At 40.7% G+C, this 14,475-nt stretch overlaps 1 protein-coding gene and 1 pseudogene across 8 annotated transcripts in view; both read left to right on the top strand.

Annotated features, from left to right (window-relative positions):
* The window catches only part of LMNTD1 (lamin tail domain containing 1), a 473,637-nt gene that overhangs the window by 4,334 nt on the left and 454,828 nt on the right, over positions 1-14,475 (top strand). For all 8 annotated transcript variants that reach the window (XR_010663881.1, XR_010663883.1, XR_010663873.1 and 5 more), the window contains exon 2: positions 4,563-4,635. The gene's annotated coding sequence lies outside the window, so the exon portion shown is untranslated. The remainder of the gene's footprint in view (positions 1-4,562; positions 4,636-14,475) is intronic.
* Positions 368-498, top strand: LOC136156568 (U4 spliceosomal RNA; annotated as a pseudogene).

Here is a 14,475-nt window from a genome sequence, read left to right on the forward strand (position 1 = left end):
TTTACCATTCCTAATGAAAATCTTGTACACATACTGAAACACAGCAAAGGTCTATAATTATTGTGATTTATTTGATCAACATAAAGGGCCTTTTTAGAAACAACCAACAATTCTCATATCTATAAGAATTTTGAATTTAATGATAGTTTCTTGTTTAAAAAAAAAAAATAAAACATTTAGATACCAAATCATAAACAACTCCTTAAAAGACCCTCTAATAATGTGATGGGGCAGAAGGATGACGATCAATATGTTTTATTAGACAGTGAAAAGCAGTATGAAAAGAAAAAGCATAAACTATAAAAGGAAATTATAACAGGGTATATCAAAAGGAATAAATACAAATATATTTAGAAATAGGATTTTAAGCTTTGCGCAGTGGCAGTATCGTAGCCAATGAGGTTTATCCGAGGCGCGATTATTGCTAATTGAAAAAAAAAAAAAAAAAGAAATAGGATTTTAAATTTGATTGGTTTCTCATTTAGGTAGAAGTTTTTAAGAGGATAATCCCATGAAAGTTTTCTTGTTTTTTTTAATTATAGGCTAGAAGAGTGGATTTAGTCAGCTAAGAATAGCTCAACAAGAGCCTATACTGGGATTAGAATATTGGGGAAAAACAGTGAATGCGGTGCCTGATGTTATGAAGTTGTACCTTTGTAAATATGTGCAGTAAAATCTGAACTGTCTAGCATTCTTTCAGCCTGAATGCCACTCACCAACTCCCTCCATGTCTCCAGTGCTATAATTGGGGTTTATAATGATGATCCCATATGACTCTGAACTATAGCAGAAAGATTAAATTATCTTCTGCTTTGCCTTCATGTATTCAATTATATATTTTTATTAATTGCAAACTGGAAATCTGATCTGTTTATAACACTACTGGTTTAACCAGAGCCTCCTTATCAAGGACCCGGTCTTGGACAGTAATAGAGTTTATGGTTCCTGGAAAGGAAACAACCCAACAACGAATTTAAAATGTGAGATTTATATGATCATAGTAATAATAATTATTTTAAAATAATTTAGAATCATTTAGCAACATCTGAAAGAACTGTAACATGTATTGATTAATAATAAATGCTGCACATCCAATTCTTTTAACAAGTATAATAATCCATCTTCTGTAAGAAGAGAAAAATTAGAATATGAACAAAATAAATCTTCATTTCAAATTTGGTAGAAAGTGGACTGTTAATGTTAGCAGATATTAGGTGTAGGCCCAGGAATAGGGAACAGCAGAGAGAGGATGAGATAGTTGGATGGCATCACCAACTCAATGGCCATGAATTTGAGCAAACTCTGGGAGATAATGGAAGACAGGGGAGGCTGGCGTGCTGCAGTCCATGGGGTGGCAAAGAGTCAGACAGGACTTAGTAACTGACCAACGACAACTGGAATATTATACACTGAGTTGGATTATATGTCCCAGTTTGGTTAGGGTCCTATCAAACTGTTCCTTTTCTCACCCTTGGTCTCCCCAGAGATGTATTGCTATGGTGACAATAAAGGACCTCTAGTAAATACGTGATGAGCATGTATCTTAGGTCAGGTTCTCTGGAAGTGGAGCCTGAAGCAGGGATTCTGTGCTTCAGAAGGGGACGGAGGGATGTAACATAGGGCCAAGGGGGATAAAGATCCTATGGGGAAGTCTAGAGCAGGAACTCGGTTGCAGAGTTGCTCCCTTGGGGCAAGGAGACTGGCCTTTTACGCCCCTATTATCAGTCACTCATTGGCTGTGGGTTGGTGGTAACACCTAAGGGATGGCACCTCCTAGTCCCCAAGGGCAAAGAGGATTCTCTGAGAGGGAGGCACCCGCTTTTAGTAACCGACTCACAGCCCGAGAAAGGGATCTGAGAACGGTACCAGCAGTACCCATTAAGAAATCAGAGCCCTACACCAACCCTTACTGATTGTGTAACAACTGAAGCATGCTACTAAAAAGTTCCTCAGAGGCCAAGTCCCACGTGTGACCATATTTCTAAAGGAAGGTATATTCAGAGCACAGCTTGGAGTTGTGAGGAGCCATCCCCTCTTCCAGCACAGGCTTGGAAACTCCCTCCCTCCTCACCTCCATGTCATGCTAAGCAGGGGTGGGTGGTGGAAGCTGCAGGGACTGAGGTGAAGTGCCCAGCAAGGAAAGGAGCAAAGGATGTTAGGAAAATGTAGGATAGCTCCAGACAGGCTGGGATGGGACAGGGCACCTTGGGTTAAGGCTTATGTCTGAGGCCCACTTGCCAAGCTCCCCCTTTTTCCCACTGCCCCTAGAAACGGTACTTGCCTATTTATCTTTCTTCCATCAATCCCTGAGCTGCACACCAGGGTTTCTGTCTTCCCTGGCCACTGGAGCTGTACTTGCCTTTCTTCAAATGGCTTTTCCACTGCTCTTTTTAAAAAAATTATAGTTGATTTGCAGTGTTGTGTTAGTGTTGGGTTTACCGCCAAGTGATTCAGTTCTGTGTTCCTTTTCAGATTCTTATCCCTTTTCCCCCACCACTCTTGATATAATAAACATTCAACTTCAGCTTCTCTGACATCCTGTAATACTTTGTCAGCTAAATGTGGTGGTGGACATGGGGAGATTTTTTATTTCTCAGTCACTAAGTCGTGTCCCACTCTTTGTGACCCCAGGGACCGCAACACGCCAGGCTCCTCTGTCCTTCCCTGTCTCCCAGAGTTTGCTGAAACTCATGTCCAACCATCTCATCCTCTGCCATCCCCTTCTCCTCCTGTCTTCAGTCTTTCCCAGCATCAGGATCTTTTCCAGTGAGTCAGCTCTTCACATCAGGTGACCAAAGTATTGGAGCTTCAGCTTCAGCATCAGTCCTTCCAGTGAATATTCAGGATTGATTTCCTTTAGGACTGACTGGTTTGATCTCCATGCAGTCCAAGGAACTCTCCAGAGTCTTCTCAGCGCCACAGTTTAAAGCATCCGTTCTTCAGCATTAAGCCTTCTTTGTGGTCCAACTCTCACTACTGGAAAAAACTATAGCTTTGACTAGATGGACTTTCATCGGCAAAGAGATGTCTCTACTTTTTAATACACTGTCTAGATTTGTCAGAACTTTTCTTCCAAGGAGGAAGTGTTTTAATTTCAGGGCTGCAGTCACTGTCAACAGTGATTTTGGAGCCCAAGAAAATAATCTCTCACTGTTTCCATATTATCCCCATCTATTTGCCATGAAGTGATGGGACCAGATGCCATGATCTTCGTTTTTTGAATGTTGAGTTTGAAGCCAGCTTTTTCACTCTCCTCTTTCACTTTTATAAAAAAAACTCTTTAGTTCCTCTTCACTTTCTGCCATTAGGGTGGTGTTATCTGCATATCTGAGGTTGTTGATATTTCTTCTTGCGCTCTTGATTCAGCTTGTGCTTCATCCAGTCCAGCATTTCTTATGATGAACTCTGCATGTAAGTTAAATAAGCAGGGTGACAATATACAGCCTTGACATACTCCTTTCCCAATTTGGAACCAGTCTGTTGTTCCATGTCCATTTCTAACTGTTGCTTCTTGACCTGCATACAGATTTCTCAGGAGGCAGGTAAGGTGGTCTGGTATTTCCATCTCTTGAAGAATCTTCCATAGTCTGTTATGATCCACACAGTCAAAGGCTTTAGCATAGTCAGTGAAGCAGAAGTATATATTTTTATGAAATTCTCTTGCTTTTTCTATGATTCAACGGATGTTGCCAATTTGATCTCTGCCTTTTGGTTCCTCTGCCTTTTCTAAATCCAGCTTGTACATCTGGAAGTTCACAGTTCACATACTATTGAAGCCCAACTTGAGAGATTTTGAGCATTACCTCGCTAGCATGTGAAATGAGCACAGTTGTACAATAGTTTGACTATTTATCCATCCCAGGCTGTTCCCCTTTCTCAGTTTCGCTCCACGAGCCACGCCCAGTGTGGGTACTAGGGTTGGTCTTTGAGAAAAGCAGAGGCTGTGCTGTAAGGATGCATTTCAGGAGCCTTAGCCCCAAGGCTATCCTGGGGGGCGCTGAGGAAAGGCTCTGTGGTCCTGGGGGGGAGTGAGGGAGGCAGATGGAGAGTCCTCCCCAGGAGATACAGGTGTGGGTGGGTGTACAGGAGCAGCTACAAGGCAGTTCACGGGCTCCTCTAGCAAACCAGAGACTTCCCTTCTCTTCCTCCCCTGGCCCTTCAGCCCCAAGCCTTCCACTGAAGGCATCATTTTAGGCTAAAGGAAGGTACATTTTTGACACAGATGAATAGATGAGTATGGGACAAGAGTGTAAGATACAGGCTATTATAGGCTAAGAAGGAAGGGAGGAAAACCATGATTTTTTCCCTAATCAGGGAATGAAAGAGATGTTCCCTTTACCCTACAGGCTGGGATAGAAATAAATGACTCCAAGAACTACTGACGTTGAGATTACAAATAGTACCTCCCTGGCTGGAACCAGAATATTTCCAGATATGGTTCTCAAATGAGTAAGGAGTTGGGGTGCCCTTAGCAGAACAGCCCATGTAGGTGCCATGTGACACAACGGGGTGGCTGGTTAAGACAGTCGTGGTGTCATCGTCTTATTCCTCATACTTTCCAGGAGAGACCCTTCGTTTCCTGCTGCTGCTCATCACCCTGGGTGGGGATCCCAGTCTTTCTGACCTGCACGGGAGGTAAGGCAGTCTGTTGAAATAAAAGAACTTTAAGAGAACTCTAAAGCTCTTTTCTCAGTAAGATTGGGAGGATGTCGAGACAGATCTTGGTTCAGCTCCTGACTCTGCTTCTTACTACTTGAGACCTTAGGTTTCTTATCTGCAAAAAAATAAGGGGTAGGGGAGAAGAAGATAGTATTGGTAGCATGTAAAGAGTTACTGTGATTAACTGGAATAATGTGTGTAAAGCATTTAGTACACTGCTTGATAAGTAAGTGTTGTTGTTGCTATTATGATTATCATCTGCAGGCTTATAGGTGAGAATATACTTTCAGTTCAGTTCAGCCACTCAGTCATGTTCGACTCTTTGCGACCCTGTGGACTGCAGCACGCCAGGCCTCTCTGTCCATTGCCAACTCCTGGAGTTTGCTCAGACTCATGTCCATTGAGTGGGTGTGCCATCCAGGCATCTCATCCTCTGTTGTCCCCTTCTCCTGCTCTCCATCTTTCCCAGCATCAGGGTCTTTTCAAATGAGTCAGCTCTTTGCATCAGGTGGCCAAAGTATTGGTTTCAGCTCCAGTCCTCCAGTCAGCTTCAGCATCAATCCTTCCAATGAATATTCAGGGTTGATCTCCTTTAGGATTGACTGGTTTGATCTCCTTGCAGTCCAAGGGACTCTCAAGAGTCTTCTCCAACAGCACAGTTCAAAAGCATCAGTTCTTCGGCACTCAGCCTTCTTTATGGTCCAGCTTTCACATTCATACATGAGTGCTGGAAAAGCCATTGCTTTGACTAGATGGAACTTTGTCAACAAAGTGATGTCTTGACTTTTTAATACTCTTCTAAATACCTCCAACATAATACATTTTAAAATATAACAACCCATGTCATATTATCATACCCATTTTATAGATTAGGAAGCCAAATCATAGTCCATCATTAGATGTGGCACAGCTGAGATTCAGCTCCAGGAAGTCTGGTTTCAAAATCTACACTTTTCCCCAGTATGATATGTGGTTAATGAGTGAGGCAAGACTTAAAAAGTGCTGAGAGAATGAAGCATACAGTTGGCATGGGTTCAGGGTGCAGAGATTAGACTGGAATTGTAAATTGAGGTCTGGGTTAGGCAGATCCCTTTCACCTGGTCCCCCAAGTGTGCTGAGGCTGAGGGGTAGAGAATGAGGATTGGGCAGTCCCAGCAGCATCAAAGCTTTCTCACCATGGACTGCTCACCCAGCAAAATACATTAACCTACTGTTTTAGAGTGATTGATAAGTTTCCAAGTCAATTTACAAGCAAATCAGGCATATAACCCACAAGTGAACTATGGCTAAGACAATGATGTGCATTTTCAAGGTCATTCCTGGTCTTACATGTGTTTTACCAGATAAGAGACCATCCTGGTAAATAACCCAGTGAGTGCTAGTTCTTCTGCTTAATTAGCTTCGTGACCCTGGGCATGCCCATTTGCCTCACTGCACCTCTGTGTGGTGGCAGCGTGGCCTGACAGGGGTTCTTTGACCTCAGCATTGACTGATAGAGCTGGCTGCCTGATGGGAATCCCCTTTCCTCTTCCACTGTTCCCTGAATACCCTCCACCTGTGTTTATTCCAAGTGGACCAGATATACAGGTGGGTCTGCTTTCTTTTCACAGCAAGGGCTTATAGAATTACCTTAAATGTCATATCTAGCTCTAACATTTTGAGCTTATGAATCAGAAATTAAAATAATTAGTGCTACTGAAAGAGAAGAGACATAGAAGGCTTGCTTCAGCTTCTAATAATGACCCAAAGAGCAGCTCAGAAATCAGACTAATAAATCCAGAAAAAAGGCTGATTCATGTCAATGTATGGCAAAAACCACTACAATAAAAAAAAAAAAAAAGAAAGAAATCCAGAAAAAAGAAAAATGAGTTAAGCTTCATTTGCACCAGGAACATAATACTCAGTGAAAATAACTCTGTTATTTATTTATTTATTTATTTACCTTATTCTGTGACTTCACTCCTAGCATTCAATTTGTATATTGATTTCTGAGCATTGGTTTCCAAAACAGTCATCATCCTCTAAGGTATATGGGCCACCAGAGCTTTATAACGAATAAGTGTACAAAGACTGGATACCTTATGAAGAAATAGCCTCGTGTTTCTTGCTGCCCTCAAAACTGGGACATCCATGTACTAATAGGGGTCGTGACAGCATGTCAAGCTGCAGGAAAAACTGCATAATACTCTAGTGATTCTAGATGGAAGTAGATAATCAATTCAGCCCTGGACAGCTTCAGAGAGTAAGTCAAAAAGAGATCTTTTTATTTCCCTCAGGGCAGAGATATTTTTTGGTTCTGTGTTTTAATTTTAGCGCATGCTATTTCCTAGGGAAGTGTTGGTTAAAACAGAAACTCTGTTTATTAGAACCAAGTGTCAGGAATTAATCAGAGATGAATAGCATGTCAATTTCCCTTCTCCTGTAATATAATAAAAGAATAATCATGACTGTAACTCTAGGGGTCTTGTGTAGGTAAGGAGTCTAGTCCTCTCTGGTCATTTTATGTAGCCTCAAATAAAGGGATATAAAGGAATTATGAGGAACAAGTTAACTTTAAAAAAGCAAGACAAGCAAGACAGAATGAAACATGGGAGCTAAAATTCCAGGCCTTGGCAATCAATCCCTAGACCTGGGTGCTCTGCAGAAACAGGAAACTGATAGAGACCCCATGGCAGGTCATTTTAACTTCTGCCTTTCCAGTAGTCTGGAGTTAGAAAAGGGAGGTAGTGATCTGGGGTAGGAACTGCTTTACATGTAACGAATAGTTTACTGTGAGCGCTCAAAGGACATCCTTAGGATATATTTTAGAGATAGTGAAGAATTCACATAAATAAATAAAATTCAAGATTCTAAAACTGAGAGAAAATACACTGTGGTGATACCGTAACTTCTTAGTATGGGCAGAAAGTCACATGGGCAGAAGAGAAGATGCATTGGGAAGTAACATAGGTTTAAAGGAGGTTTGAAAGGTGTCTAGGACTGGCATATAATCCTCCCAGGGTGTGGACAGCATCTTGGAGTTTTCTCTTCTTTCAGACCTGCTCTCCAGCAGCCAGTTCAGTAGTTACTATGCACAGAAGAGGTGCTTGCGTGAGTCTTTTTGTTAGATAAATGAAAAGCAGATTAATGCATTTTTTAGAACTCCCTTCAGAGTCCTGAGCCTGAGCAGGGATAATTAGCAAAAGCCATAGACTATTTGAGAATGAAGTATATTGAAGTCTTCTAATGCTGGTTGTCAGTTTTTAACCTTTCTTCACCCTCCTGGCCATTCTTGCCCCACTCTTGAGAACAGAGCCCTGTAGATGCCTCCAGGCAACCCTGAAGTGAATGGATTAGCACCTAGAATAGGGCTGATAGGGCTGACTTCAGGCTGTTTATCTGTCTGGGTCTCCATATCTGCATGTGTAAAAAGAGATGATGATAATGAATATTTACCAAATAATGTGATCTGACCCAGAGTGGGCCCCAGTTCAAGGTCGCCTTTATCCTTACTCTTACTATAGACAACAGAAGTTTCAGGTCAAAGGCCTGATGTTCTAGTGAGATGCTTTCCCTTCTATCTCATGGTGGTACACTGAGTCAAGTGTAAGACAAGAAACCCAGCCTCTTAGTTAGGAATGGGGAGAGGAAATCCCTGGTGATGATTCAGAAACGAGCACCAATATCAGGTGGGCAAATATGAGACAGAACAGTTACTTTACACAGTTGTTTGTTTTTTTGGGTCCATTCTGCTGATAAACATCCTCACTCAGAAATTATTACTTCAAATAAAAAATACTGGTAAGCCAGGTGATTTGGCTGAACTGGTTGCTGAATCTGTCTGTAAACCAGTCAAGTCCCCTGTCATGGCCAAACTGAAGCTGAGAGAACTTGAATTACTGCCTGTCAGTTGAGCTGGATGGGGTCTTAGGCTCATCTCATCCAGAATCTTCGATTGCTGGTTGAGGAGTCAGGGCCAGAGATGTCTGGGGACTGCTCAAAATAATGCAGCAAATTAGACTCAGAGTTAAGACTCAAGATGGGATGCAGACAAACATTTGTATTTATTAAGCTACACACCATTTCTATTCCTTGTATCATAAACTTGTATCTCTCTGCAAAATAGTCAATGCAGCAATAAACCAGGATAAGAGAAATTTGTGAGTGAAATTGTGCTGACAGGTTTGGGGTTGTCTTAATAGTCTCTGAAACCACAAAGAGCTTTTGATTCAATAGTTTGCAGCCAATTTGAGAATTTATATTTATTTTCAAAAGATGCTTTCATTTTCAGAAGTTAAAGAAATCTCTGTTTCATGTTCAGTATTCAAAAAGGCTGGGTGGGCTGGTGATACCCGTGGTGATGGTTCTTTGTGGCCATTGCCACTGTTAGACCAAGTACTGCTCAGAAAGCAATTCGAGGCAATTTTGGAGGAGCCCAATGTCATGTCTTTCTCATTATAGTACGTGCGGTTGTCAAGCGAGAGAAACCACATCCCTTGGTGAGTTCTGCAATCTATGGGCTGTGAGCAGTCAGCCACACTCGTGGGGAACAGCTTTCCACTGTGTTTAAGACACAAGACTTAACTCTGGATCAGGCTGCTCAAAATTGCTTTTTTACTCAAAATCAAGCATCTTCAGAAGTCCTGTTGTATTAAGGAACTATTAAGTTGTACTGAAATAAAACAGCTAGAAAGAAAAAAAACATGTGTACTTGAAAGATGCAAAGAATTACCTTCATAGGGGCCCCGTTCAGGTGTATCTTTTCTGCCATCAAGATTCTTCTGGTTGACTTTTTTTGGCTGTGCTGGGTTTTTGTTGGGTCTCAAGGACCTTGTCCATCTGGCACAGAGGCTTAGTTGCGACATGCAAACTCTTTGTTGTAGCATGTGGAATTTTAGTTCCCCGACCAGGAATCGAACCCACATCCCCTGCACTGGAAGGCAGATTCTCAACCACTGAACCACCAGGGGAGTCTTCTAATTTGCATTTTGATATGTTTTCCTTTTCTTAATTTTAAACCACAAATTTTCCTTGTACCAGTTAGAGTGAAATGGAATAGAAGTCAGTCACTGCCTAAATTCCTCTTAGATTGTGAACATTCTTTCTCTCCCTGTGGTCACGTGCATGCTGCCTCTACCAGTCTGAGACCCTCATGGTAGGCAGTAATCAATGTCTTGGAGATGGGATCAAGGAAAACTCAATCCTCATTGTTCCCATCCTTCCCCCTAGATGGATGCCTGTGTCGGTCTTGGTTCCTTTCCTCCACACTCAGCTGTGTCTTTCCTTCTGCTCATCTCTTTATTCACGCCTTGTACACTAGAGGCTTGAGCACAGGAGATTTTCCCTCCCTTCCGTTCTCTTTCCTGGTTACCTTATTGACTCCTCTCCTCGTATACCCCTGTTCATTATATTCTCCCTCCCATGTTCTAAAAATCTACCTATAATGCATGGCTGGTGAGCATATTTGTTTTGCTTATGATTAATCTCAAAAGAGGACTGCACATTTTGGTGTGTTTTTAAATTAAAGAACCACCACCAGAATACTTCCGAGAGTTCACTTTGACTTTATATTAAAAGTATTAATATTCATTTCCCACTCCCCCCACCACATCCTTCTCTAATTAAACTTAATTTCCTTACTGAAAATATTTTTAAAAATTATTTCTGGCTCACATCTTGAATGCTGCAGTACAGTATTGTGTTCCAGTACTTTTCATTGCAGATGTACCACAGGAGGTAAATGAGCCCTTTTGAAATAATTTTGGAACCTGGCCATTTCTAGAACATTGTTTCTATGGGAAAACAAATTCCCAGCTTTTAGAACATGATTTATTTTAAGTGGGGGTATTTCCTTTATGTGTTTGGTACCAAAAAAAAAAAAAAGATTTTTGATGTGGTGACATAAAATCAAAGAGACCTGTCTTAGTTTTTACTTTGTTGAATATTTTCATAGTAGGAAAAACGGAACCTGTTGATTTCTTACATTTTATTGTTTTAGGTAGCACTCTAGAAACCTTTGCAGTGCATGTGGTTGGTGACTTGTGAATTTTTCATAATTAGAGTATGTGGAGACTGCAGTTGTCCACTATTTCTGTTTTTCCCCTCTTCCTTCCGGGCTTCATAGAGAGACTGCCATGATTTTCCAGTCTGCCATGATTTTCCAGTCTGCCATGGAGCCAGCTGTGGCCATGGGACTGGATGCTTGCCGATGGAATGTGAGTACAAGCAGTTTGAAGAACTTTTGCCTTATCTGCTTCAGTGGATCTCCCTGGCCGGAGACTCTCTCTCTTTCCCCTACTTGACCAGCTAGACCTGAACAGCCCTGCACACCAGCTGTGGAGGGCAGAGCTGTTGCCAGCCTGGGGCTCCAGTGACTGGCGCAGAGCTGCCACCAAGCTGGGGCACGTATCTTGCCCTGTTAACTGGGAGACAAATAAACTTCATTGTTCTTGGAGTCGCTGTACTTTGGGGCTCTTTTCTTAATAGCAGTTTAGTCTACTCCATAAAATTACTACAAAAATTATTTTACAATATGTCCTATTGTAAAGTATTTAACCTCAGTATACTGAATAATCAAACTGTATAAACACAGAGTCATTTTCCTCAGAAAACAAAACTCTATAGACATTTGTCTTTGTTTCTCTTAGGAGTTTTCTCTATACATTAAGAAATGGATAAGGTTAATTTAATCTTCCATTCAACATAAAAATCTGTTTGCCAAAGCCAGACATATTTTCCAAAGAGTAAGGCTCATTTAATCTTCCATTCGAACATAAAAATCTGTTTACCAAGGCCAGACATATTTTCCAAAGAGTTGTTATTTGAAAAGGGTAATATGTTCTGGCCTTCATTATATCCATTAAAGGAAAATAGGTAAAAGAATACCCACCTCAGAAGCACATTTCTTTGATATAGTATCCCATGATAATCCTATTTTAATTAGGGCCAAATTCTGGTTATGATCAAATGCGGTCTCAAGAAACAAAATTCTTCAGGGGTCACTTTATAACGCAATAATAAAAGAAGCATAAAGCAAGGTTAACATCATTGAATTTCAAAAAAGAAAAATTACAAATTGGAATGAGGGCAGAATCACACACATATTCATGGTTTGTTTTTATCCCACCATTGGTGTCATATCTAATGGTACTTCTTCGCTGAATATTTTTGTTTATATAATTTGTTGATTTGCTTTGTTTTCCTCGCAAAGTAAAATAACATTTATAATTATGGCTTTTTGTATGCTTCTTCCGTTAGTATCCGTTAGATACTAACAAAATAATATAAAGTATGAAAGTTAAAAAGTGCCAAATTGGCCCATGGCTAAAGAGCAAACATGTAGGCCTTGAATGAAATAGGGATGAATTCATTCCTCAAAATCTTAAAATTGGAAAAGTAGGAAATGGGGTTACAGAAGGATCTATGAAATTAATGTTGGTGTTGTTTAGTCGCTAAGGCACCTCCAACTCTTTTGCCATCCCACGGACTGTAGAGCTCACCAGGCTTCTCTGTCCATGGAATTCCCCAGGCAAGAGTACTGGTGGGTTGCAATTTCCTTCTTCAGGGGATCTTCCCAACCAATCAAATCCATGTCTCTTGTATCGGTGGGCAGATTCTTTATCACCAAGTCACAAGGGAAGCGCTAGTGAATATCACTGTATTCTTCATGGAACTCAGAACTCGGTAAATTCTGAGACAGAACTTTTAAGAGGATGAAATAGGCATTCAGTTCAGTTCAGTCACTTAGTCGTGTCTGACTCTGTGATCCCATGGACTGCAGCATCCAGGCTTCCTTGTCCATCACCAGCTCCCGGAGCCTACTCAAGCTCATGTTCATCGAGTCGATGATGCCATCCAGCTATCTCATCTTTTGTCGTCCCCTCCTCCTCCTGTCTTCAGTCTTTCCCAGCATCAGGGTCTTTTCCAGTGAGTTAGTTCTTTGCATCAGGTGGCCAAAGTACTGGAGCTTCAGCTTCAGCATCAGTCCTTCCAATGAATATTCAGGGTTGATTTCCTTGAGAATTGACTGGTTTGATCTCTGTGCAGTCCAAGGGACTCTCAAGAGTCTTCTCCAATACGACAGTTCAAAAACATCAATGTTTTGGCCCTCAGCTTTCATAATGGTCTTAACTCTCACATCCATACATGACTACTGGAAAAACTTTGACGAGATGGACCTTTGTTGGCAAAGTAATGTCTCTGCTTTTTAATATGCTGTCTAGGTTTGTCATAACTTTTCTTCCAAGGAGCAAGCATCTTTTAATTTCATGATTGCAGTCACCATTTGCAGTGATTTTGGAGCCCAAGAAAATTAAGTCTGTCACTTTTTCCATTGTTTCTCCATCTGTCTGTCATGAAGTGATGGGACTGGATGCCTTGATCTTTGTTTTTTGAATATTGAGTTTTAAGCCAACTTTTCACTCTCTGCTTTCACTTTCATCAAAAAACTCTTTAGTTCCTTTTTGCTTTCTGCCATAAGGGTGGTGTCATCTGCATATCTGAGGTTATTGATATTTCTCCCGGCAATCTTGATTCCAGCTTGTGCTTCATCCAGCCCAGTGTTTCTCATCATGTACTCTGAATATAAGTTAAATAAGCAGGGTGACGATATACAAATTTGATGTACTCCTTTTCCGATTTGGAACCAGTCCATTGTTCCATGTCCGTTTCTAACTGTTGCTTCTTGACCTGCATATAGATTTCTCAGGAGGCAGGTAAGGTGCTTCAGGAAAATATTTCGTTCTCTCCTGACATCTTTTAACTAGTAGCAAATTCATCTTACTTAAAAAAAAAATACAATCCATTCAGTCCCCTACATATGAATGAATTTCATTCTGAGCGTATGTTTGTAAGGCCAATTTGGAAGCCCAGCAAAGTTAGCCTAGTACCCAACTAATACAATTGGCTACTCAGTATTGTCCTGTAATAGGTTTATAATACTTTTCACACAAATAATAAACGAAAAAGAAGCATAAAAAATCAAACATTGTTAGTCTTACAGTACAATACCTTGAAAAGTGCAATAGTCCAGTACAATAGCTGGCATTCAAGGGTTGGCATCAAGTGAAAAGGTGGAGGAGAGAGAAGGGGTGGGAGATGGAAGAGCTGAAAGATCATCACCAATAGGAGACAGAGGGCCAGCTGCAGCTTTCCTCATGCCTGATGTTGATGGCACCAGATGCATATTCTCATCTTGAAAGTTCACAACTTGAAGGTTCTCGTGTGGGGGACTTACTGTTCTGGATTTTAACTCTGTCTGCCAGTAAAAGATCATGGTAGCTATTATCTAGATCTTCTTTATACATATGAAGATTTTTACTTCAACCTTATACCGACATCTGTAGATCTTTGCTATAGTAAACATTGCTTCCCTTCTTCCACCAATCCCTGGCTGCCTGACTAAGCAAAGTGGAAGTATCGTAACCGGCCATCAGACCGATGAGAGAACATGCTTGTATCAGACGGAGCCAGTATAATATGGATCATAGGTCTGAAAAGAACCTTGATTAAATTTTGTATCTTGGTTTTTGTGCTTAAAAATATTACATATATATTATAAAAAAATAAATAAAAAATAAAAATATTACATATATATTACAATATAAGCTATATTATAGTAATTGACTGCTGTGTGACAGTTCCTTTAGAGTCTTAGTGTAAAGAATCTTCAAATGCTGGCTTCAGTGCTACTCAACTCTTTGATAGATCCAAACTGGGCCTCAACTTCTTTATCTGCAAATGAGAAGACTGTATTAATATTTTCTTTTTCCTAAGACCCATCTAGAGGAAGTCTTTATCTTCAGGAAATAACGTGGTAAACAACTCTTCATTTAAAAC

This window comes from Muntiacus reevesi, chromosome 1 (assembly GCF_963930625.1).
Source record: "Muntiacus reevesi chromosome 1, mMunRee1.1, whole genome shotgun sequence".
Classification (NCBI taxonomy): domain Eukaryota; kingdom Metazoa; phylum Chordata; class Mammalia; order Artiodactyla; family Cervidae; genus Muntiacus; species Muntiacus reevesi.